The sequence below is a fragment of the Anas acuta genome, chromosome 7 (genome assembly GCF_963932015.1).
Source record: "Anas acuta chromosome 7, bAnaAcu1.1, whole genome shotgun sequence".
NCBI classification, from domain to species: domain Eukaryota; kingdom Metazoa; phylum Chordata; class Aves; order Anseriformes; family Anatidae; genus Anas; species Anas acuta.
Window position 1 is genome coordinate 4,095,597 of NC_088985.1, and position 26,200 is coordinate 4,121,796.

The 26,200-nt window shown below is 46.2% G+C and overlaps 1 protein-coding gene and 1 long non-coding RNA gene across 2 annotated transcripts in view; both read right to left on the reverse strand.

Annotated features, from left to right (window-relative positions):
- The window catches only part of MCU (mitochondrial calcium uniporter), a 68,521-nt gene that overhangs the window by 38,569 nt on the left and 3,752 nt on the right, over nt 1–26,200 (reverse strand). The gene's annotated exons all lie outside the window — the stretch shown is intronic.
- On the reverse strand, nt 9,476–16,837 carry LOC137859272 (uncharacterized). The gene is made up of 2 exons (XR_011098217.1): nt 16,546–16,837; nt 9,476–10,704 (listed from the first exon to the last, which is right to left on the reverse strand). It is a non-coding gene; the product is annotated as an uncharacterized lncRNA (long non-coding RNA).

Sequence of the window (26,200 nt, forward strand, 5' to 3'; positions counted from 1 at the left end):
TTAAATCTCTTCCTGCAGTCACCTTCACCCTTTGCAAGGGTTCAAATTAAACTATTTGTCTCAGCGAGCCTTTTCCTCCCGTACACAGATACTTCTCCAGAGACGGCCTTTTAAATTGAATTTCTTTTTTTTTTTTAAAACAATTCTGGATGACAAATGCCAATAGTGAATAACACTCTGGAGAGCAGCAGCATATGGCAGGCCACGGAGCAGGCAATTAGCCTATCAGCTCTGTCTTTTATCTAAGCAGCTTATAACGGAGCGAGGCTTTGCCTCTCCTCACACAGCAACCGGCAGAGGCCACCAGGCTGGGGGAAAGGCCCCGGCCAAGTTTAAGGCAGATAGTCAGCTCTCAGAGAGCTTCCAAAATCATGTTTGTTCATTCTAAACACACCTGTTATCCCTGTAAATTAACAAATCTGCAAATGGGATGACAAGCAGCATTAATGCTGTCCTCACCCGGCGCGTCCCTACTGGAGGAGAATGATGGCAGGCTTTCATCATTTCCACTGCAGCCACAGAAGTGGGAAACCAGCGTTTTATAAGACAAATATTTCCACGTCTGATTTGTGAGCTCTGGGGTTTAGAGGAATCAACTGCCTCTAACAGAATAAAGCAGATTTGGAAGCATTACACGTGTTTCATTCGGCATCTGGCGCTCTGAAAGGTTCCCCTCACCGTGACAGCGCTGGTGCTGTAGGACAGGAATAGAAAAACAGGGCTGGATTACGCATTTTCTCCAATAAATAATGCAAAATTGCTACGTGAAAGGAGATTCAAATGCAATTTCACTTAGGCAAGCATCTCACCTACTACAGTCCTTCCAGCCCCCGGCTGCACACGCTTCGCAGAAATCTCAGTAAATTTTGACTTCGCTTTATCTTCATTACTCTCAGCGTTTATAATTAATGGCACGCAAAAAGAACCAGCGTTTATAATTAATGACACGCAGAAAGAGCTAACAAAACACCTTACTACGCAGGTCATTAAAGGAAAAAAATGACAGCGTACGCTTTGGGAAGCGGAGAGCATCGATTCCATCGGTAGCAGAACCGATTGCTTCTTGGCTTTTACTACGTCCAGCTTCACGTAGCTGTGGCCCAAACCAACACCAACAAAAAGCCTTTGCCCAGTAATAAAGCTGTGAGCATCACACCAGTTTTCATTGTGAGCAAGTGAGGTTTTTTCAGGGAAAGGGGAACAGGGTGCCTCAGGGACCTGCTGCTCTTCAGCCCTTCCCTACTGCACATCCTCAGGGGGAGGCAGATTACCCCAGGATGTTTTCACGAACCAAGCGTTAGTCAGCGTGGGTATTTATCAGCTCTAAAACACGAAATCAATAGCTCCATCTCTGCTCTAAGCCGGATTAGCCCTGCTAATTTTAAGCACGGAGATTTCCCTACCCCTCCATCTAGGAGGGCCAGCCAAAACGGAGTAGGAGGACATGCAGCAATGCAACTTCAGCAACCAAAAGCTTCTTTCTGGGTGCCCTCGAGCCACGCACAGCCGAGAACCCAATACACAAAGCTGGTCTTTGCAGTGTTCATGGGGTGCAATTAAAATGCTCCCTCCAGGATTGTGCATGTAACTGCTTTACACGAGTGCTACAGCACTGGAGGCTTTCATCAGGTTGCTGGCAGCACATGAAGGATGTGGCAAGAAAGCCATTTTGTTAGCCATCGTCTAACTTCCTAAATTCTGAAAAAATTCAGATGGCTTTTTTTTTTTTTTTTTTTAAAAAAAAAGACAAAAACAGGGCTCAAGCTGTTTTAAGTACTGCTCAGGTCTCTTGTTTTCTCAGTAGAATTCAAGCCCTCACTTGTTTTTTAAAAAACGTTTCTTCAGATCTGTTTCAGACAGTCCTGGTACCTGACCGGGCTGCATTTCCAAGCACCAAGCACCGATTCCAGGACATCCAGGGACCCAGATCTACCCAGACCCCAGCTGAGTGCTGGCTATTTCTCCTGGGAAATGCAAACCACTGCTAACCTGGATTTGAAGCCTTGGATGCAGAGTCTGAATTTGGAATATATTTATACCTTTTTTCACCCCCGTATGACAACCAGTTTCCTTACAAGGAGCCCTGAAGGGAGGAGGAGCAGTGATACACACTGAAGGCACTTTACAACCTGCCCATTTTCTCCTAGTGCAAAGGCACGAAATGCAGCCCGTGCTCGGCTTGTGACACAGCCATATGCCGTAACATCCCCTTAACACAGCGTTAACTCATGATACGCTATCATTTGCTCGCTGGCATCCCACATCACGACTCCAGGCACTCAGGGTACAATTTGTTACTTCACTTCTCCCTGTAATCAAAGCCTCCCGGCACGCTGTAAACCCATGGCACCATTTGCTTATAGGAACAGGGAGCGAGGTTGGCCATGATCTGTTGACTCAAGCGAGACATTTCCGCTCCTACAGCATTTTGACAGATGACTTCTTAATACTTGCACACATTTACCCAGGGATCAGAATGCTACGAGCCCTGTTTTAAAAAAGACAAGACATCAGCCACTGCGCATTTGGCAATGCCACAACGCCTTGGTTTTTGCTCACGCCTGCTGAGGCAGCAGCAGGTGCAGGGCACTGCCCAGGCACTACCAACTACTACGACTTCCACCGTCCCCGCTGCACCCAGAGCTATGACAAACCTCCCCGACTTCTGCCAGCACAGTGCATTATTCATCATAGGACAGATCTTTTTATAGATACAGTACTTGAACAACCAAAATTCCTTGCACTCGACTCTTCCTCCTGGATCTTTTGCTAGATTATTTTAAGCAAAGACTTACAAAATTGTGAAACTTGGCTAAAAATACTCATGACAGTATCGCAGAATCGTACAAGAACTGAAAAGACACTAGAAGGTGCAGTATTCAATAAATAGCGGCATCAAGAAAACAACTGAACGATGACACAAACGCTCTCCAGCCACGCACCAAGGAACACCCAGGTGAAGAACCAGCGCTCTGCTGCCCGAGGAATGCCTGCCCTGCCATTTCTAAAGCACCCCGAGGCTTACTGATGCAACTGCTCTGCAGGACCTGCCTTCTGAGAACCCAGTAACAAACAACGCCAGGGCAGCATCGCTTCTCAGCCCCGTCCTTTCCTTGCAGGAGGAAATAAACTTGTTAGAGGAGAGCCAGAAGTGGTCTGGAAGAAAGACTAAGTTTAGACAAAGCTATGCTATCAGTTGCACAAAATTTCTCTCTTCAAACAAAGAGAATAATGGTACTTACCTCTGTTCACACAAACAAGAATAAGAACATTCTCTGCTTTTTGGGAAATCCTCGTCACTTAAATAATTTCCAAGCCTGGAACATTCAAGTCTGAACTGAGGAGCAGTGCCATACGGGGAAGGAAATCAGCAGCAAAGCAGTGGAGAGCAATGCTTGAAAAAGCTCTCACGTCTCACAAAGAGAAGACAATTATAACAATTACACGGAGAGGAGGTAGATGGAAGTATTATATTTTACAAACACCTTCTGCAAACAGCAACACATCCTTGCTCTCTAACCAAGCAATTAATCACACAGCTGAAACAGGAGAAAGGAAGCAGCGGTTACAGCCTGAGCAAGACTTCACAGGCTAGCACAATAGGTTTAACACCCACAGACCGAGCTCTCAGGTGTGAAAGCATCTCAGGATTAAGGCACGTAACAAGCAGCAAGGTAAATAAATATCCCATGAGACTACAGACCTACATCTCAGAAAGAGGGGAGGGGGCCAGGGTGATGAGCTGGACCTGTGAGCGTGCCGCGATGCTGAGCCCAAGCAGCAGTGCTTCGATGAAAAGAGCTGAGCACTCCAGCTCCTGCCCTGTACATCTGCTGGGTCAGAGCCCCACAAGGCCGGCTGCTGCCCCTTAACAAGCCCTTCGAGATTCAAATCTGCTAAGGAAAGAAGTGAGGAGATGTCATCAGCTCCTTGTGCGTGTTCCTGGAAATACCCCGACCTGGAGTGCTGCGCTGAGGCCTGCGAGGCAGCCAGGGGAAGATGCCCACGTGCAGTCCCAGGGGAGCTCAAAGCCTCACTCTCAGTCCTCCTTTAAACATGAGAGGTACCAGAGCAGGATGAAGGTGCCAGCTCTCACCCCAAGCAACACCCAAGGACCCTTCTTCACTTCATATTAGAGTAGTGCTGCACGACTGACTCAAACTTGTGAGATGCGAGCAGTTGTGACCACCCTAATAGGGCTCTTCTGGAAATCACTTCTCGTTTCTCTCCTTAAAAACCATTCCTCAGCAGAACTATTTCCTTCATTTCAGAACGGGCACGGAACTGGAAGCTTCTCCAGCTGTGTGTTGACAGGAGGCCTGCTTGCCTAAACAAACCTACCACACACCAGGCTTATAACCTCACCTCACAGCGTGCTACGAAGGGACCTGGCAGTCCCCAGGCTGTACCAATATTTCCACCCTGGTTAAAGAAACAGAATAGTATTTTTTTATTTTATTTTTTTAATAATCTCCTTGTGAAGAAACAAAGGGGAAGCTGCCATGAACGTATCTTTAACCCGAGAAAAATAGAAAGCGAAACAGCGCAGGACAGAAAGCAGCAGGGTGATGTCATGGCAGTAGTCATGTAGTTAATAATGTATTACTTGTTCAACGCCAGGCAAACACCTTGTCCCTGCTGCTCTGTAAAGGCCACAGTCACAAGCAGCCAGCCCGGCCAGAAAGGGCAGGCCCAGCAACAGTTTGCTGCTCTCTCAAGAGCCTGAGAAACCACAGAAATGACTCAAGCGAAACTTTTTCCAGTAAAGCGCCTTCAGAAAGATGTAGTGCTCAAAGTCGCCCAAGACTTTTTGATTCAGAGCTCAGCCTACAATTGAGTTGCTAATACACAATTCAGCATCTCCACAAAACCCTCCAGAACAATACGAGCCCTCAGCAAGCCAGCATTTAACTCCACAACCCTACGGCGAGTCCATTCCTGCTGTTAAACCCCCTGACAGCACAAATTAGGATATCAGGCTACAAAACGACTACGGGTTTTCTACATGGGAACACAAGCTAGAAAGCTAAACCCAATTAAAGTCCTTTCGGTTTGGAGCATCTTAATTGCAGAATTACATCAGGCTTAGTATCGCTGAAAGTTTCAGAGGCTTAAATTCTAGTGCTGACAACACTTTAATCCTCCCTAAAAATTCATTCAGAGTTCGTTTTCAGCAAGCAGCTCGTTAGAGACCAGGACTTCGATGACCGGCTGCCATAAAACACGAGCAGTTCCTGTTGCTGTACACGACAGGAACTGGATGCTGCACAACCTAAACCAGCCTCGCCATTAGGAGGTTTCCCTCCAGGAAACAGAAGGTCGTGTTGCAGGATTAGTGATGCCTACAAGCATCCGGGGACAATTAGATACACGCTCCTGAAAGGGAAAGCCCCAGCCTGGACAGTGCTCTAGGCTTTCCCTGGCAGGAAAAAGGCTTCTGCTCAGCCAAGAAAACAGGATTTTAAAACCTTTTGGATATATCCGAGCTGTTAATAGTGTTATTTCCCCGTAGTGAATGCTGTGTGATTGACAGGTTTTTCCTTGCCACTTCTTTTTCCTTCATGTTTTACCAGAAGTGCCCCACATCCCAGGCACACAGCCTCAGAGTGCCCAGCATACATATTTCAAGCTTGCTTTTTTTTGAAGCAAAGCCTGCAAACCCCTTTATCACCACAGTTATTAGCTCAGGAAAACAAATTCCCTCTACTGGGAGTTTATACAAAGGGAAATCTGTCCTAAGGAAAAGCAAGAGTGTTTTTTGGTAGGTCTTTTAATAATTGTTTTCTTAATCACCTGAGAGTTTCTGAGGCTTCGTGGAGAGGCATTGCATTCATTTCCAAGTGCTGTAGGCCTCTGGCCATACCGGGAAGAAAGTATGCAACAAGTTGAGAAGTACTTCAAGCTGAAAAGACTACGGACAGCATGAACACATCCACACTGCTACTTCATCAAGCCTCAGGTCTCCTGCTGCCTGGCTGCTCCACTCTTACCTCACAGGGAAGCAAAATGAGTTTCTCCAGGGCACGGAGGACGGGATGTGGCAGAGCTCCTCAAGATATTCAGGTGCTTTCCGCACTGGCATCCTCAGAGAAGTCATCCCACAGTCAATGGGGAAAAACGCAATGCAGACTGGATGGAGGTACCTGCCTTCCTCGGTAAGGAGCACACAGCACGCTTAGACATGCCCGAAGCACCAACACCCATCATTTCTCTACATCTTTTTTTGGCAGCTTCATCCGTTTACACCAGCAGTCTCATATTTACAGTGTAAATAAACAAGCGGTGTAAAAAACACGACCTAACGCTTAGATTCCCATTGACAGAAAAATCTTAGCTTCATTTTTGGCAAGCCTGGTTTAGGGAGCTGCAGGACCACTTTGCAGCTGGGCTAGAAAATCCTCAACGCAAGCCGTGCACAACACAGAGGAGCAGCACATCACCGGCCCTGGCTTCACCCTTCTGACAGTGCAAAAGCTCCCAAACAGGACATTCAAGCAGGGCTGAGCAAACAATCACAGGAAATTAATTTTCTCTTCTGCTGGAGGGAATGAAGGAGCTGCTTTCCAGCTGAGAGCATAGAAGGACACCAACTGGCTCCAACTTAGAAGCAACACCAGCAGCTGAGCAGTCTGAGTTTGGTAACCCTCTTTTTCCTTTGTCTTAACTTTAGGGGTTTTCTTCTCCTATCAGCTGTCAGCAGACATACAAGTTGTTGGAGGGCTGTGATGACCAAAGCGATGTTCTCTTCCATCCAAACAACTCTGCAATGCTCTGACTACAGCCAGGCACGAAGGCAAAGCAGGATGAAAACCCCTGAGCAGCCCAGGTTGGCAGGGACCTCGAAGACCCCTGAGGCTGTGTGCTTTTCCCCAGCATTAACACCGAGCAGAACAGCTCAAAATACATCTAGGAGACTAAAAGGAAGAATGCCTGCCCTTATCTGTGAGATGCGGCAAGCACGGGGTGCCTGCAGCTTTTATCTCCCCAGAACAGCAGCTTGCTATGAAATGCTTGCCCGGTCCTTTACTGGGCTGCGGCGACACAGGGCAGATGTGAATTTTCCATTATTAAACTTTGTAATACTCAGTGGAAGGAAAGGTTGGACTAGTGGTCATCAGAACACACAGTAAATCATTGCTTTAATTACACAAACCCTTCCCCACCCGCACCTCTGCATGTAGTGCTCTCTGTTCGGGCCAGCACGACTTACCAGCGGCAAGTTCCAAGCACCGTCTGATGTTAAAAATACTTCTTTTCAAGAGGAAGGCTCTCAAATAAGGCTTCCTGTCCAATATATTTAGAGATGGAATTGTTTTTCCAAGCTCCCTCTAATGAGTAACTCGAGGGGGAGGCTGTTTTTGTTTTGTTTGTCAAACCCCAACTAGTTACGGCCGCTCCGTACGGAGGAATTCAGAGCAAGTAGCTCTGACTGATGCCAGCATTGCAAAAATAACCAGCTTGCCTAATCTCAAAAGCATTTTTATGGAAGCTCCCCTTCAGAAAGAGGCCTTTCGTGATTCCCGTGGTTTTGACAGCAGGCGCCTCATACGGATTCAAACCACACAAAACACTTTCTACGGAGTGGCAATCGTAACGCCGATCGCTGCGAACTCATTGAATGAATGGGAGGTAAGACTGAGACACTCTGGAAAGCCCCAAGATGCTTGCTTCCGAGCTTCATACCAAGGATTTTGGCACAGTCTTCATTTTGAGTTAGATGCACGTAGTTTTCACAACAACCCTGCTCTGCTCCGAACGAGCTCCCGGCCGGAGATGCCCATGCAGATGAGGAGCTCGAGCTGCTTTTTGAAGCAGGGCACAGGCCTGCAGATATGTGGAGTACAGCACACGGCTCCCGAGTGCTCAGAAAGGGAACAAGATAAAAGACATGTCATTTCTAGCAAGTGAGAACAGAGCACTACATCAACGTGCTGCAAAGCATCCAAGTTTTTATCACATAGCCAAACGCACACAGAGCTCTGTGGCCATCTGAAACTCTTCTCCTATTAAAGTATTTATGTTCACACCTAATCCTTCCCCCGTGTGATGGGCAAGCCCGGTCTTCCAATACCTTTATCTGGCTAAGCAGCAGACCATACACACTACACGTACACTCCAGCATCCCTCTAGACATCCCTCACCATCTCCAGACAGCTTCCTTCCTATTTTCATTTGCCTACAGGTTTATCAGGGAAACACAAACTGAAGCTATAGGAAAACTGGCTGGAGAACAGACACTAAGAGTACCCGATGGGCCCGTATGGTTACGTACCAGTCACTTGGGCATCCCAGGGAGTCCTCGCAATGGGAACCAAACAGCATTCCTCTTACTGAAAGGGTTGTGAGGCATTGGAACGGGCTGCCCAGGGAGGTGGTGGAGTCACCATCCCTGGAAGTCTTCAAAAGACGTTTAGATGTAGAGTTTAGGGATATGGTTTAGTGGGGACTGTTAGTTTTAGGTCAGAGGTTGGACTCGATGATCTTGAGGTCTCTTCCAACCTAGAAAATTCTGTGATTCTGTGATTGTTCCAGCACAGTCACAGCTCCCACTCCAGCCATCGTGTAGCCCAACTATCCCGCAACAAGCTCCCGAAAGGAACCCTTGGAGGAAAACCTAAATCTCACTGCGTGTTTTGACAGCACAAGCTGGTAGGAACCTATTAGAGAGATTGCTCATAACACAGCAGCCAGTGCATGGTTTCTGTAATGCTACAGTGGGTCACGCCGCTTCCCTCTGGATCAGAAGATGGCCCCACGATTTCCCAGTGAAACAGCAGCTTCCCAGGAGCTACAGCCCATCAATTGCGTCTGGTTTTACTAGGGAGAAGTTTTATCCAGCAAGGTAACACTCTTGAGCCATGCAGCGATGGGTTTGAAGGCCAACCTCAAGGTATTTGTAAGAAATGAGGTTAACCACACATCCTACCTCTTCCTTCCCTACCAAAGGGCTGCCTGGCCCTCCGGTTTGAAGGGAGGCTGAGGAAAGACAGAAGGCTGAGGAAAGACATTTTGAACACGTAAAACTCACTAAATGGTCAAAATATAGATTAAAAAATGTATGTGGACTCTCAATCTTTTGCTCAAGCTCTAGATTTCCATTACATCTTGGTGCAACACCACATTAAGCTGTGCTGAACACTGGAGCGAGGCACATAATTCATCTGACTTGTCAGCAGCTACGCTGGGACATAGCCTATCCCCGCTAAAAAGCAACGCCCCAATTTGCATGTCCTTGGCCACCTGTCTTTCAGGTGCTGAAGCATTAAACAGGATTAAATTACTTTACTTTTAGCTCACAGGAACATCGTGATTACAACCACGGGGATTCACAGAGGAAATCCATTCTCCACACGGTTTTCCATGAAAATAATTCTGAGTATTTAAATTTTCTGTAATGTGGAGGTGTTCTGCATAAACTTTACGCTTGGGTACCAAATGGGAATTGGAGAGCTCTGTCAGCACCCAGTTGTAAGACCTGGAAAAGCCCCTGTAGTTGTGTTTTTGGACAATAAGCGTATGCATCACAACCTAACGCTGCTCAAAGACTTCTTTCCTTCTCTTAAAATGTTGTCTAATAACAACACTTCCCCTTTGCCCTCCCCAGCCTCGAGATCACATCTGTGTGAGAGCTTTTAGGAAGAGCGGAGGAGGAAGGAGGCTCCTGGCCAGCTAACGATGGAGAGGGAAGAGCACAAGGTCAATGAGATCCTCACCTGCAGCAGCCTCCCGTGTGCCAGGCCTTTCATTTACAGCTACTGCAGGAAGTCTGGACAGTATTAACCAAATTTCCTCCTGAGGAACCCAGGTGTTTAACTGAACAGCAGCTGTCCTACAGCCGAAGGCTAAAACTGTCGGGAGCCCATTCCCGTCAACAATCGGAGAAGAAAACTGAGGGAGGGCAAGCAGCTGGGGTGCAGGTACTGCATGGCACTGCCACGGCTGTGCAACTCTTCTCCAATCTTTTGGATGACTTCATTACTCAGAAGAGAAATCCGGACCCATCTGTTCCCATTAGAGCAGAAAATGGCTCGGCGTGTCCCCTCCACGGCCCTTTATTGCAGAGCACATCTGTTTTTCCTCTGCTCTGCCTTCCCACAGCCCCAGCACAGTAACAGCCCCTGCAAGGCTAGCAATAAAACACCCGTACATTTCAAAAGAAGAAAAACCCTTTCCAGCTGGCAACTGTATCCTCACCATTTAGTCCACGCGGAGTTCTAGGAAAGCACATAAAGCCCCAGCGTTGGAAGTAGCAGAGCTATTTGCAAGGTGCTGCTGCAAAAGCCCCTCTCCTACGCGACTCTTGTGGCTGCTGCAGGATCCTGCTCAACCTGACACAGGCAGACGTGGAGCCCTGACGAGCCCTGCACCACTCCCAGCACTCTTTCTGGGTCATCCTTTGCTCCTGGAGGATGACTCCGTGTCCACCAGGTCACAGCTTGCCTCTGCTCCATGACTCCATTGCCTCCAGCACGCATCTCTGGGCACCTTCAGACGAAGCACCGTGGCCTGGTTGCTGCTCCAGCTGGGAGGAGCCCATTCCCCATCACTGCATACATGCAGAGGAGGAGACTGGAGGTGACAATAAATAAAATAAAGCCATCACAGCAGGCCTGGAGTTACCTCGTCGGTTTTCTTCTCCATTTTTCATCAGCTGATGACAGTGGAATCAATGCTGAGCCACCCCAATTTACACAGAACAGATCACTACAAAAGAAAACAAGGCTAAGCACTTCCAAAAACCTGGAGACATCCGAAGAGGTTGCAAAAAGATCTGGAAAAGGACAGGTCCCAGCAGTACAAGGGATAGCACACAGGCAAACATCGTGCCCAAAAGCATCAGCTTCGTTGGTCGCAATCTGTTACAGGCTGGGCACCCACAGCACTCTCACGCTGGCTCTTTATAACTTTTGGGAAGCCCTAAATAACACATAATCCCTAAATACAGCATGAAATGAAGCTGCACGTTTCATATCCACGTAGAGCTCCGTGCCCAACATCATCTGGCTGCACGTTTCTCAGACAGACTTCTTTGAACAAAGCCTGGATCCCCCTGCTCTGACTGCCTCTGGTTGCAGTGTGCTTTGTACCTGGCTGAGGGCAGCCCACAGGCAGGATTTATCAAAGCTTATAATAATGGTAGGGGAGAAAAATTAACAGCAGCGTGGAAAAACAGAATTTGTGGTCAAGAATTATTGAAATTCCACCAAAACTAGCCAGCCCACGAGGAAAGCACATTTCTAATCCTGCCTTGTATTTTGGGAGCCCCTCTAATATAGCTTTTACAAAGGCTACGAAGGAACAGAGCTACAGAGGGGACAGCAGGATGTATCCCTCCTGCCTATCCTATCCCAGCCATAGCCTGAAGGCCAACACGTGTGTAACAGCAGCAGTAAACACAGATCTAATTCCAATTATCATTAAAAAAATTACTGAGAAAGCAACTTCTGCATTTAACTCATACTTTCAGGGGGCAGGAAAACAAAACCAACAGGCAATGCCTTCCAGGATCTAACACCCCGCCCAAGATTAGCAAGATGTAGAGATAGGAGCAGCTCTCCATCCCAAAGGATAATTTGCTCTGGTGTATTTGTAATGAGTGCGCAACCACAAGTATTTGCCACCAGCTTCCTCTGGGTGTTTATCTGAAGAGGAGTTTGGCATTGAAATGAAAGCACTGAATAAATGAGGTTAGCTCAATTAGCTGTACAACAGGTATTTAAAAAGGTTGTTTTCCGGAGCAGAGCTGCCAAGCTGATGTATGCATTGAGCATTAACATCTCACCAAATCAGCCCTTTGCATATGCAGCCACAGGTCAGGTTCACACAAGTTCAGCCTTGAAGGAAACAAACTCTGGGAGATCCTCAAGGAAACAGTGAGTCAACTCCAAAAAGCCACCAGATCTGCTTCCTATTAAAGATTTTCCCTCTAAAGCCATTGGTAACCGAACCGTGTTTATCACAAAGAAATAAATAAATCACAAGTTTCAGCTCTGGACAGGACTGGCACAGCTGGAAGACAGAAAGCCACCCAAGAGGACTGTGTGTCAAACCTCCCACTGTGCTCAGCGTGATCCAAATTAAGCAAAACCAGAGGGAAAAGCAAACATTCCTTGCCTACGCTGGTCGTGCTGTCCCTTGCCCAGCTGTATCACATCGGGTGTGCTGGCCTGGAACATCTCGGTGAGGAACAGCAGCAGGAGAACTGTACGTGGGTCTTAAAAGAAAGAAACTGTAGCTTATACACTACACATTATCCATTTACAATATGACTGCTACCCCATGTGCTAAATCCAGTCTCAGAACAAACTGATCACATTTGTAACTTCAAAAACCAAACCTACCCTTAGCACAGCACAGCATGTTTATTTGGCTTCTAGGGAAGAATCGTCCAAAAGAAGTTTGCTGAGCAGAGTTTTGTCCAGGTGCTTGACCTGCTACAGATTAAATTCCACTGTGCCCAAGTGGCACACACTGACAAGCGGGTGCCTTTATGCTACCAAAAGGCTCTGATCACGTGCAACTGTACCCGAACTAAAGCCATGGGAAGTCGGGAGTCCAAGCAGTTCTATCTTCCACATCATTATTTCCACTGAAAAACGTGAACGTTTGGTTTGTTTTAAATAACTCACCAGGGTAAATATTAGGAAGGTCAGCGATGTGGCTGTCAAGACCCGCCACGCTGCACCCTGGGACATTTTTCTGCGCAATACTCACACTTCAGAGGGAACCCCGATGACTTCCTTGCATTTGGTTACTCGTACTAGAAATAACGTGGGTTTCTGCGGTCCTCAAGACTAGCAGACCAAAGCTTCTGCATGCTGAAAGGACACTGAACAGTGACCTAGGGTAGTACTGCAACCCGGAGAAGGAAAATTATGACAAGTTTGCAAGAGTCTGAGTAAATACCTGCAAAACTAAGAGGGGCACTCAAGAGGAAGCATTTAAAAAAAATAAGCTTGTGCTTGGTTTAACATATTTTCTAGCTGGTTCCTTGGACAGGAAAGCACGCCTTCAACGTGCAGTTTCTAAATGAAAGCAATTTCTCAGCTGCATGCTGGTTTCTGCGGTGGCAGCAAGGCAGCACAGCAACCACTCCGTGTCCCAGCTCTGACCGCCGCGCTCACCAGCTCCTGAGTTGCAGCCATTCACCGGCTCCTCCTCGCCTTCACGTTGCCAGGAAGTTGTACACACGCCTGTATTCGCAGTGAAACGTGATTAAAAAAAATGAGTGAGTGCTGAATTAGGAGCTGATTTTGGTGGGTCCGGCCATCGTGCAGGATGCTGAGTGGACCTGGAGCACAGCGCCCAGCCTCAGGCTGCCCGCCGCAAAACAGACACGGACTTCAGTAATTATGTCTTGGAGACTACAAAAAACACTTGAAATGCACACAAATCAGGCTCGATATACATGAATCAGGTTCCTAAGAGTTAAACAAGATACCTGAACAAAAAAGATAGACTTCTATGACATCTTTTAATGATGCCCATGTTTTATCAGACTTGGAAGTGTCTGCATAGAGTTAAACTCATGCAGAAAACAGAGGCGTATGATGAAATGCGCAGGCTGGTTCCTGTACCAACCTCGTTCAGAAACGCTCTGATCATTCCTCTCATCAGCAGATAATAAAATCATGGGAAATCACATTGAAACCATAACAATTCACAGCTTATTCTGTATTACCGCTCAGAAATTCATCAGCCACTGCTAACCTCAAATAAAAACAGATTAACGGTACTTTCTGAATAAATCCTGCCCAGTTCCTCCCAAATTACTTGTCAGCCCTCCCAAAAAGCAGCAGGATATATGCAGCATAGTCAGAAACCTCCTGGACTTCCCAATACACAGCACAGCTTTTCAAGTTACTGTCAAAGCACGTTAATAGCTCGCACCTTTGATGAAGCTTTACAACTGGCCGACAGAGAACAAATGTATTTACTTTTTTTTTTTTGTCTATGTTAAATAAAAAGCTTTAGAAGTTCATTGCCATTAACACACAGACTTGAAATCAATGATGGTGTTAAACACCTCTTCACATACCTCGAAGAAGGGAAACCTTCACCGCCCCTGACTTTCAGGTTTTTACTTTCATGCTGGTAGACAAAAGCTCGAAAACGGTAAAATACTGAGGAGATGAACAAAGATACCCATAAAGAACAAAAAAACATGGTGGGGGTGGAAGCAAAGTAAAGCACCTCATTAATCAGGCAAGTTTAATTAAAGTCTGGAAAGAACAGCACTGCCATACTCTGACATTAAACTCCTTAAATCCATCTTTGAAGTAACGGTGTATGGCGTCTAACCTGGAGCTCCTAGGTCAGCGAGCAGCTCAGGAGCTCCAAGCACAAGTGCAAGCACACACCGTGCTGCACTGCAATGCAGTGCTGCTCCCCTCCGGCTGCAGGTTACCTGCCCCACCTGGTGCCACTTGTCCTGTTGTGTGCACCCGGTCCATCAGCTGGAGGCTGCTGAGCTTGGAGAGGCTGCTGCAGGATCCCAGAGGTCCCCTGTCACCTACACGGGAACTGGAGGCAAAACGGAGCCCAACACTTCTGGGGCTGCACAGCAAAGGGCCAGGACAAACTGCTCGAGCAGATTTTTTATTGTCAGAGAACGTCAAAAATTACCCTGGGAGCTGTGCAGGGCTAGAAGGGGGTGCCCAAGGAGACAGCTGACTTTCCATCCTTGGAGATCTTCAGAGCATCTTCGGGATGCTCTGAGTACACCAAAGCTGCCAGCCCGCAGAGGTCACCTCCCGCTCCAGTTTCCCAATCATTGCCAACACCTGCTCAGGCTTACCACCAATTCACACTGCTAGGGAAAACCTGCAGCATTTCACATTCTCCCAGCCTGAGCACTGACAAAATCCTGGTAAATAATTGAAATTATCTCAACATCTCGCAAAAAGATGAAGTTCCCCCTTCTGAGTTCCTAATGCAAAAACCCCAACAAGTTTGTTCCCAGGCTCGTGCACACCGTGAGCAAAACCACCAGCCTATGAACACCACTTCTTCCACAACAGGTGTGATTAATCATTTACTTTATCAGAAAATTAACTGCATCTGAAGATCCTTGTTGGATGCACAGATGTCCGCAATAACTTTTAAAAGCCACAATCCCACCCCATTGATACTCAGATTTCTCCCAGTGCCTTTTCAATTTTTAATAACCTGCCTGGACATTTTATTTCAGTCTTCATTCCCTGTAACATTCCAATGGTCACAGAAGAAATATTTTTTTCAGACTCCTGCTTACACCATCCAGGCATTTACTTTCTTAAAGAAAGCATGATCTTCTTTGCTTAGGGAAAAGAAAGCAAAAAAAAACAACACATACAGATTCAGGCTGTTTAGTTGAGTCACAAGAAGGAAAACAATTTAGGTTTTGAACCAAGATTTACTGGAAACAGCTGCTAGCAGCATTTGTTTCGGCTTCCATCTCTAGGAAAATCCAGAGAACCATGCCCACACAACGCTGTGGGAAGAGGGGACTGCAGAACTTCTTACATCGACCTATTTGTTAGCCTGAAAGCCAAAAATAAAACCGTAAACAAGCGGAAAGGATTCAGAGCTTTAGCTCAGGCACCGTGGGCTTTGGAACGGGAACACGAACCAACACGTGTTTACCTGTTCATCAATGGAGCACTATTTCTGGAAGAGCCGTAGGTATTACAGACAAGGAACAGGAGCCACGTATTCACCCAGTTGTCAAACAGGAATTAAAAAAGCACCCATCGCATCTGCAAGCCTCAGAGCAGAGTGGCGAGCCCCAGTAAAAAGAAAACCACAAAGCTTTGTTGGCCTTATGTATTATGTACATCTGATAATCCTTTCAACCCCTCGTCCTTGCACTAGGAAGTGTCACTCCCGAGATAAATGACCAGGAAGAGCAGCAGCTTTTGCTCAAACCTTCCCCTGGAAGCAGCTCCCCTGCGGACACCCAGCACAGAGCTAGCAGTCAGCTTGCCCTCATTAAAAGCTGGATGTGCTGCTCTGGATTTACCCTAAGGGGGTAGGATGCACTGTCAGGTTTGGGCTTTTATTTTTTTAATATATACCTAAACAGGCACCACACCCATCACACAATCCAACCAGCAGATAAATATTTGTGCAGCCTTATCTTTATTTACATTATCCAACCACTTGCCTGCTTGAAAAAGCCAATCTTTGTCCTTTGCCCTGCCAATACAAGGCGCATTCTGCCCTAAGTACACACATAACCAGCAAGGCATCAAGTGCTGGCTGCGAAGCTCCCAAATGTTCCCTCCTGAATTCGGGATTTTTCATTAAGTTATTACCAAAGCACAAACAAGCACCGAAGGCACTGAAGATTTCATTATTTTCATATTTCCTATGAACTCTTGGAGGTTTGGGGAAAGGGTGGAAGGGAAAAGGAAACTTGCAAAGAAGAAAAAAAAAAAAAAAAAAAAGCAATATCAGAGGACTTTAAACGCCAGCTAATTACAACACAACACATTAAACAGCTCGGAAGGGCGCTTGCAGCAGGAGCCCAGGACTCCCCAGGCAGAAATAACGCACGGTACTCACCGCTCACTCCGGACCGAGGATGGGGAGAGCCGGGGCAGAGCCCAGCGAGGGCTGTTCGTCCTTGCAGCCAGGCTGCTCTGCCCAGCTCCTGGTGCTGCTGCAGCCAGCACAGCTGCTCCTCCAAAGAGGGAGAGGAGCCCTTTGGGCAGGTGGGGCTCGTCCCTCCAAATCAGCTATTTTCCACCCAGCTGCTGAAAGGGTGGAAAATTCAATCCCCCATGAGGAGAGAAGGAAAGACAAGGCACAACAGGAGGGACCGCGCTGAATTCCCCTTGGTATTCCTATATTTAAGAAATAAAAATCCTTATTATATCAGAAAAGTTTTTAATCAGTTTAATCTCTATCTTAACTATTGCCATAAGCCACTAAACTTAAAGAAAAAGGTTTATCAAACATAACACGGAGAAAACAGCCGGTTAAATAACACGATGGTAGAAGAGAAGTGCAGTTTTGGAAGCACCACGAATTCACTTCCCCAGCTGGGAAGCACTTCTGCCCTTCAAGCTCCTTGCACATTTCGGAAGCACAGCCCAGCAGCACGCTCCGCATACAAATCGAGCTGCAAGCCCAGCGCTACCCCAGCCACGTGTGGGCACACCACAAAAATACTTCCCAAAGCACAAGGATGTTAATATTGTACTCCAGCATGATCTCTTCTCATCGCTGTGTTGCAGGGGTAGACATGTCGTCGGTTCAAGGGAAAAGCAGCTTCTGACAGTCTCAGTTTGCGTATTCCGTACTATACATCTTGATCTAATAAGTACGATGCTAACTAGATTTGTTTCATTTAAACGGTATTAAATAAAGATCTATTCGTGCTTATCCCTGGCAGGCCACGAGAGCTGCATACCAAGAAACCCCAGGCAAGGCAGCCTGGTGTCGATGCATGCGCTTAGCGCAGCAGGAGCAGAAACCTCAGGCAGGCAGCCTTGTCTCCAACAAACCTCCTCCTTTCCACCTTGGACCTGCAGCGTGAACTGCTCCTCGATCCCAAAGGCAGCTTTAAAATCAGAACAAGCAGCCAGTTTAGCATCACAGGTCAATCATCCTTTAAGAGGTCCGAGAAGCATCCCATTATTCCAGCAATGACTCAGAGGTGGCCATTCAAGGGGCAGAGATTTTTCAAAACCAAATATTTACTTGCTGAGTACCTGGGAGGATCCCTGCCGCAGCTGCAACGTGCTCTGAGCAGCTCCTGTGCATGCAGACAAGGCACCTGCAGCTCCTGTGCACTAACCCATGCTTGCTCAGCCTGGAAAACATCCTGTTTTTTAACTCCACGCATTTTTTCTGGCACAGGAATGCGCAGATAGTGGTTTCTCCTACAAGCTGGTTCTCTTTGCATGCGAAGAGCAGCATGATGGCTCTCCTTTTGGTTGATCAAGACAAGATGCCCTCATACCTCTGCTTCTAAAAGGCTCAGAGCAGAGCCGTCCTCCCACCCAAACGTTAACTCCTCCACGGAAAATAGACCCAAAGCAGAGGGTGCTGTAACTGACCACAACATTGGAGAGGTCGTCTGCAGTCCGATGTTTCCAGCTCCATGATGGATGCCTTGTCAAACAGCTCCTTGCCAAAGAAATGCTTTCAAATAAACCACGAGAGGGTAAAAAAAAGTCCTAGTGGCCCTAAAGCCCACAAGTGAGGTGTCATTCTTCGTATCTTTGAGTGTGGAATCAGAAAAACACGAAGAAATCTGCACCTCAACTTCCCACTTTACAGCCTCAAAAATAGAGACGGGGCATTTGGTTTCATCTGAATCTACAAAGCAGCAAGAAAGCCAGGAACATTTGATGCTGAACCTCTGTGCAATCCACTGCGAGTGATTTGCTAAATGGACACACACCATCGGTATTGCTACATTGGTATTACAGGAGCCTGCGGGATTACTGCTTTACTGACACTAAATCCATGTCATTTTTCTAAACTAGGATAATCTTCGCATAAGCACAGAATGACAAGAGGCATGGAAGTGCTTATCATCAACTTGGGATCCCAAAAATTGGTTTTAATGTATTCGGACTGAAAACTGCCCCCAGAAGTTGTAGGCTTTCCACTTTCCCCCCCAGCACTGCACTAAGCATTACAGTGTACATTTATTTCCTAAAATTATCAAAGCCCTAAACAATACGAGTCAACCAACAATGCTGCAAAACAGCTTGGTTGGTTGTGTTTTTTTTTTTACTTGTTTGTTTTAAAACAGCTCTTTGACAATTATTAATCAAAAATCAATGTGCAGAAACACTGATAACGGCAGCTATCTACAGTGATCCTCACGTGCTGGTTACGCAGACGTTGTGAACCACCACACACACTGCTGGGGTTTCTCTGCCTTTCAGGAGCTGGAAGAAGAACTCTAAGTAGAAAACAGAAGAAAAGGGACAGGGAAAGGTGCAAGCAAGACATTTATCACTGCCGGCTCTGGAGCTTCAAGTCAGCACGTTATATACAATTAGTCTTGCCAGCCTCTGGTACTTAGCTTTTTCAGCAAGGCAGGTATTAGTCACAGCCGGCGGCTCCACAGATAGTCCTGGCAGCTCAGAAACCCCAGAACAAGTGGGAGAAAGGCAGAAGGACTGGTGCACAAGGTGAGATGTGCCTCGTTTGGCACGCACATGTTTAATAACGGCAGCCCCGAGGGTACCTGCAGCATCCCAGGGCTGGAAGGAGCTCCAAGAAACGGGGCTCAGTCAACCTCGTAGGCTGCAAGAGCGTTGAGGAGCCTGTTTGGGAGGCAGCTTTTAGTAGCAAAGTGTCACATTGCTCTGTCACATGTTTGCATTTAGCTTTACAAACCTAAATTCTACCAGAAGATGACTTCAAGTCGTTCCATACGTTAAATATTTGTATTCGTTCCTGCTGGAGCTAACAAAAAAGCGGACTGATTGCCCTGCCTCTCTTACCAGAAGTCACCATGAAGGCATGGCTCTCTCCTCTCCAGGACACAATGGTTAACGTACTCAATCCTAATTACTGTGCACAGAAAAGATAATTAATGGCTGATCAGACCTGTGGGTGGAAAAGCAGCAAGTGTCCAGCCCGAGTCCGGTTATTTTTCTCCTATCACATCATTTATCTGCAAAAGCCACATCACAATTAAGCCTGCAACCAGCAATCCTAACGGCTGGAAGCTGAGGCATTTGATGTTGAGTTAGGTGCAAGGTTGTGCTCCTTCAGGATTTATTTATTTATTTTTTAAGTGCAACTTCCAGCCCCGCAATGACTTGGTAGTCTCGTTCTTACTGGAAGGAAGAGAAAAGCCTCCATCGCTAGGCAATAGCCTGACTGCAGAAGTGTTCCTCATTACAAGTACGCCAGTAAACACGGGGAAAAAAATGACACTGCAGCAGCAGCACCAAAAAGACCAAGTCCCGGGTAACAACAGCATCTTCGCACAAAAGTTACAGAGCACAAGTCAAGAATATAACAGAAATTGCTGAAGCGCACTGATGTGCCATCAAAGTCTGGAACTATTATTATTATAATAGTTCTCAAAGTGGAATATGAACAGATGACAACAGTTCAACCGCATCCCATTCATCTACTCTTTCGTTATTACTGTTTTTTCTCTCTCTGGAGCTCTCCTTGCCCTGCAGCTTGGGACTTGGTGAGATTGATTTATACAGACCAGCAAGTTTTCAAGTTGACTTTCAGTGGTGCTCAACTCGGACTTCATTAACGGACTCGAAGAGGATGAAGGTATTACGCTTAAAATGCCCTTTCAGCATGCGAAATAGCTTTCAGTTCTGCAATCAATTATGTAGATATTTTTCACAGCAAGAAGTTGGAAGGGTTTTACCTCCAGGTAATACATAACAAACAGAAATTTCTCTCGCAAGGAGCCATGCAGATTTCCAGCACTTATCTCGTGTCTACGCACCAGCAGTTCATGCATCTCAAGCAGCCTACGGGAGAAGTTGTAGGGCTCAGCAAAATATCACTGCAGTAGGAGAGAAGACACCATAACAGCAGCAAGAAAATACAGCTTTTCCTCTAATTGGGAGAGTGCTGTTTCTGCAGACAACAGACAAGCTACACGCACATTTGTTCATTCTTACAAGCTCCTGGCTGGAGAGCTTGGAGAGATTGCTAATGAGGAGGGGAAAGGCGCACACAACCCAGTGACTGGCGTGGCTGGCAGCTGATATCGAGGTGCAGAGGTAAATCAGAGCTAAAGCTGTAAACACAGCTCATAAAACATAAGCTTTAACCACTTTGGATTAAATAAGTCTCGTGTGGAATCAGAGCTGATCGCTAGCGAGTAAATCTAACCATCTCCAAATGAAATGTTTCAGAGAATGCTTTTTTGAAGCAAATTACGGCCAAAGTAACTCATTTAATGTGTTTTCAGCTACTTCACACTTACAAATGGAGGAAAACAGGGAAATACTTTAGAGAACTTAAGTACCATAAAATAAAATAAAAAAGATCGGGGTGATTTTTTTTTGATTTGTGTTCAGTGGAAGCGAGATAAGGACTTGCTTCGCTTTTAAGCAAAGATGATTCAGTAATGACTGATGTAAGTACCAATAAGCACCTCCAGTGAAGTGAGGGTCTCCAGGCAGCTTACTCAAACATTCACATAGTGCAGCCTCCGTGGACTTTATGGCATCGTGCACCTGCAAGCCGTGTGCTTCCACGTCCCCAGGACTGTAAGAAAACTCGTAAATATTCCTGAGACAGAACCCTCACGCCGTGCACTAACTAGTTTAGACACACAGCAAACACGGAGAGGCACCTATCAATTGTCACCCAGCAATGCAGACTCACTCCATCCAGCAGAGAAATGCACACAAATTATGTAAATACTGCCTCGAGAAGGACCACGGCGCTTTGACACTAATTCCAAGAACAAACAGCCCTCTGCGGTGCACTCTGTTATATAAAATGTCAGCCTAATCACAGCCATTCTGCTTTGCGTGTTGCCAAATCTCCCAAATGAAAGTATAAACGTGGATAAAAGCGTTTAGGATGAGTCAATTACACACCTACCTCTCTTCAAAGGAGAAACTGAATTAATTACATCTGACTGACCACAGCAATGAAGTATTTGTTTTATATCCTGAAAGCAAAACTGAGGTACGCTTAGGTGTTCCTCTCTATTTCTCTTCTCTGCCGATACTGGAATGATCTAGGAGACACCAGCTCCAGCCCTCAAGGAGTAAGACTATATGAACCTGGTAGTTTTTAAGCCCAAGACTCAAAAAAAGGGCAGGATCTCTCATCTGTGTCACCAGGAGCAGTTTTTGCTTTCACGCTTGCCCAAGAAGTAGGTCATGAAAGCAGCGGCTCCACCAACCTCACTGCCCAAAAGCCCTCAGCGTGTCCTCAACGTGCTCGGGACAGAGGAGAGGAGGATGTCCTGCAAGAGACGGGGATATCTCTGGCTGCAAACGGAGAAAGAAAATCATACTGCTCTAATTGGAAGCAGACATTCAGCACAAGAACAGGAGCCGCTATACAGAGAAAGACTGAGTTGCGTGCAAGAACAGTCAACAGAGAACCTTTGGAGAAAGATTTTTAGCAAACCACACATCTGTTCAAAATGCTACTTACAAAACAATTCATTTCACGAGTGCCTGCATGGTATTAATGCTTCTCTCACAGTCCTTTCCTACAGCAGCCTTGCCAGCTCAGCAGACCATACTTGCACAGCCTCACATCCCCTACTCAATCTAGCTCCATAATGCAGAGGAGTACTTCGTGGAACTGTTTGTTTAAAATTCCTCTCCTGAGCATTAAATGCCAAGAGGAAACATGGAAATGGTCACTCCTACACATCAGGGTGACTAGCTGATTCAGAATTGTGATATATTTTTAATGAATAACGTGTGCAAATCTGAGTCATGGTCTTTATCTTTGGATAAAATTATTCTGAAGATGAAATTAATCTTGGACTCTGTAATTCTACTCAGCTTTGTGGTCAGAAAAATCTCTGGCTTTTTGGCTTCCAACCAAAGCTCTGTTACGGACCCTCAGCTTCTCGTTTCTTGGCAGCCGGACTCGCATCACCCCATCCAGCAATTAGGAATGGATGTCGCTACCTGTGCAAGTTTCCTTCAACCCCACTTTTCCAGCTATTTTTCCCAGGCAGTTCATAAAGCACAAGAACAGCTCATCTGGAACTCGCAACAGGAAGGAAAAAATCTTTAATATATTCCTTTAATTCAGAGGGGAGTATTTAGAGCTGGAATTATTATTAGCAATACACGTTGCTCGTAACACAACTCCCTGCCTAAGAGAGAGACCAGAGCAGGTTCTCTTGAATCACTTCTACCCAAGTCCAGATGAATAACCCCCTTCTCCTCTTAACACAACACTCCCAACCTCGGAGGAAACAACACCACGCTGTATTAGTGTAATTACCACATCTACCAAATATTTGGACGGCGGAATTTCTGTTACTGCTGCCTTCGAAACAAATCCCTGGACAGGGGGAATAGCCTGGCAGCAGGCAGCAGCCTCCCTTGGGAGCCTTTTGCGCAGCAGATGCTGTTATGCATCACAGGCACGCCGTGCTCCATCATCCGGAGAAACGCTCGGCAGCTCCTCCTTCCCCCTCCGCAGGAAGCCAAGAGGATTTCCCAAGTAACGTGATGAATTAAAGCATTTTCATTCCAAAAAAGGAAACGCATTTTTCCCCCAGGAAATCTCTGCACTTTTCTCAGCTCGCTGTTATTTGAGGGACGAGCACTTTCTCCACCGGTCTGCCCTCTCTCTCACTGCTCCGGCACAGAGGAACCTGTCCCCTGACAATTAATGGGTTCCCAATTAATTTAAGTGACTTTAAGAAGGCTGCTGCTACCTTACGTATTGCTTCTGCCCATGTTTTTTCTAGAAAACATAAATGGGAGAAGGTATGTAAACAATTCCCAGTGGTAAGCATTGCATGCATAATGCCAACACGGCCATCGTACAGAATTCAGTCCTATATGGAAAAAACAAAAACATCCAGAGCTCAGCTCATCTTCCCTAAGACACAATTTGAGATGTTCCTGTGTCACTCCCTGTGCTGTCTTGAACAGCCTGTTTTCTCTAAAAAAATAAAAATCTTCATTTGTCACATAAAATCTTTACTTTTGGAGGTACATCGCCTGGCAGAAAACTGTCGTTTAATTCCAAATGTCCAAGAAAAATGACAAGTTATGAGAAGATAGCTTAAAAAATGGTTTAAGTGGAGACATCAACTCTATTTCCTTTTACAATAACCCATCACAACTCATCTCTTATACCTCAGAGCCCACTATTCTGATTAAATTTCAACAAACATCCAAATTCTGGCCAATAAAGACCCATTTGCTCTTCACTCTGCAGGCGTCACTTGCAAGAGGAACGCAGCATCATTAGGAGGCATTTTTGGCAAAAAAGAAAGTTAGAGTTTAAGACAATTATGTACAGTATTTTCCTGAGTTTTCAAATGTTTGCAGTGCCATGATGAGAAGAAACTGGAAGGAAATCCTGGAGAAATGAGCCTGGGAAAGCAGCCCTGCCACAGAACAGCTACAACCACTGCTTCTCAAGAGGCTACGTGGGTGTCAACATGGGGCAGATCCTGACCAAAGTGTTCAGCAAGTTGCTGTTTGGGCCGTTTCTAAACACACACAAGTCCCAAGTGTGGAAACGAAGCATTCCTGTTACTAAATTTAGGGAACGCATTTCCCCTTAGCAACTCCGAGGTACAGTAACAATTGGCATGAGAGCATCCAGACAAACTCACGACGCAGCTGAAGGAAACATGGCATTCTTCGTAACAAAATAAAACAATGAAAGATTCGCCTAGCTCGGTGCTTTTCAAGGTAATGTGGTTATGTAGAACAGAGGAAAGATGGAGTAACTTCATCCTCCTTCCCAGCAGCAGGCCTAGAAATTAAAAGAGAGGCTGGAAGGCCTGCTCAGCCCTGAAGGAAAGGATGCTGTTTGCCAGCTGCTGGTGGCGATCGCTTCTCTCAAGAGCCTATCGGCGAGTTTCCCTGCCTGAAATTAAATGTAGATTAATCCAATAAATCCAGTTCTTTTGGGTTCCTCCCTCCAACCCATGTAGAGCAATGACCTGAAGTGAAATCCTGCAGGAAAGGAGCCCTCGCCTACCTCCGTACTCAGGTGCTGTGCAGCAAGAAGCTCGGTGCAGCACCTGCCTGTGGGGAGCTCAGACATCCCCACCTCCTACACGCATACAGAGGGATAAATCCTGCTCCCACCTACATCTGTAAAGCGTTGGCTTTGCTCTTGGATCTGGAAACCCTTCTCCCTTGCTCCACTTCCACAACCTCACACGTTTTGGGCCCTGCGCGACGTAAGCTGTGGACACCGTTACCACAGCGCGGCTCCAACCCAAATCCTCTCAGAACGGCCACCCCTTCCACAAGGCACTGCTGAACCACGGCCATCCTCCAGCCCGTCCCCCAGGACTTATCCAACCAATTCCAGTTTTAATTACTCCAATAAACAGTTCCAGAGCTGTAACAGTTACCTCACTGCGTGGCAATCCCTTCCTCCCGGGGAAGCCAATAAAAGTGATTCACTGCAACGAGCTCGTCCTCCACATTTTTTCGTCTACTTATGCAAGTTGCTCTACGTTTCTTAATTCCTTAAGAGCTGCCAAGAATGCAGAAAGAGATAGCGGCCATGCTTCATATTTTACACGAGACACAAGCAATGTCCCGTAGGCTTGCCCTGCCGGAAAATAATTCCACATCACATTCAAGTACTGCATATTTTTGTCTTCATTAAGATGACATATCATTTCGAGGCCTTAATACCAGGAAGAAAACCCTTTGCCAAAACTTTAATGGAAAAAGGACAAGCCGTTTTCTCTTTGTCGTTAACACGAAGTACTCAAGGACAGAACAGTCCTTAAAGCCAGCTCACTGGTTTGCCCTCAGAGAGTACGGAAACAGGATCAACACCACAACAGTGATATCAAAGGCGGTCTCCCACCTAGACAGCACTTGTACTTGCTCAATAAACAAGTAATTAACACCAAAAACAAAACAAAACCGAAGCCACCCTAAACCTAAAAATGTTTCTATGCCTCCATGGACAGCAAGTGCTGACAAAGAGGAAAGTAATTTCAATCCCAGGTTTGTCCCATCTGCGTGTTATTTTATAGAAAGGCAAGCGACTCGCAGCACGGGCCTGAAATCAAGTCGTGGAAGTTCAGTTTCATCCTCAAGACCGCATGCAACCTAATCTCACAGAAAATCTTGAAGATGAGGCTAAAAACAGCCTCAGAAAATGAAAGCCCTGAACTTTTTTTTTGTTGTTTTTATTTCTTTTTCAGGCCTGCCTCTCAGAAGCAGAGCTGTACCCCTCCTATCTGAGAAACACTCCCCATATGGAGAGAAATCTGTCCTGGCATTTTACATTAATGACTGGAGCAAGCCAACCATGACCGTAACTTCCCTTCCCACCACAGACCCTACATACACAGTCTCGATTATTCCCATAGATTGGGCTACAAAAAAGTTATTGACATCATGTCATTGTCACAAAACAATCAAAAAACCTAACCCCTTTTTGAATACCACATCTTTTACATAAGCAGCCCCGGAAGGGTGTTCTCTGAACACGACCAGCTAAAGCTTTTTTCCTATTCACTGAATGAACAGGATGCCACAGGCACATCAAAAGCTCTGAAATGCCTTTTTTTTTTTCT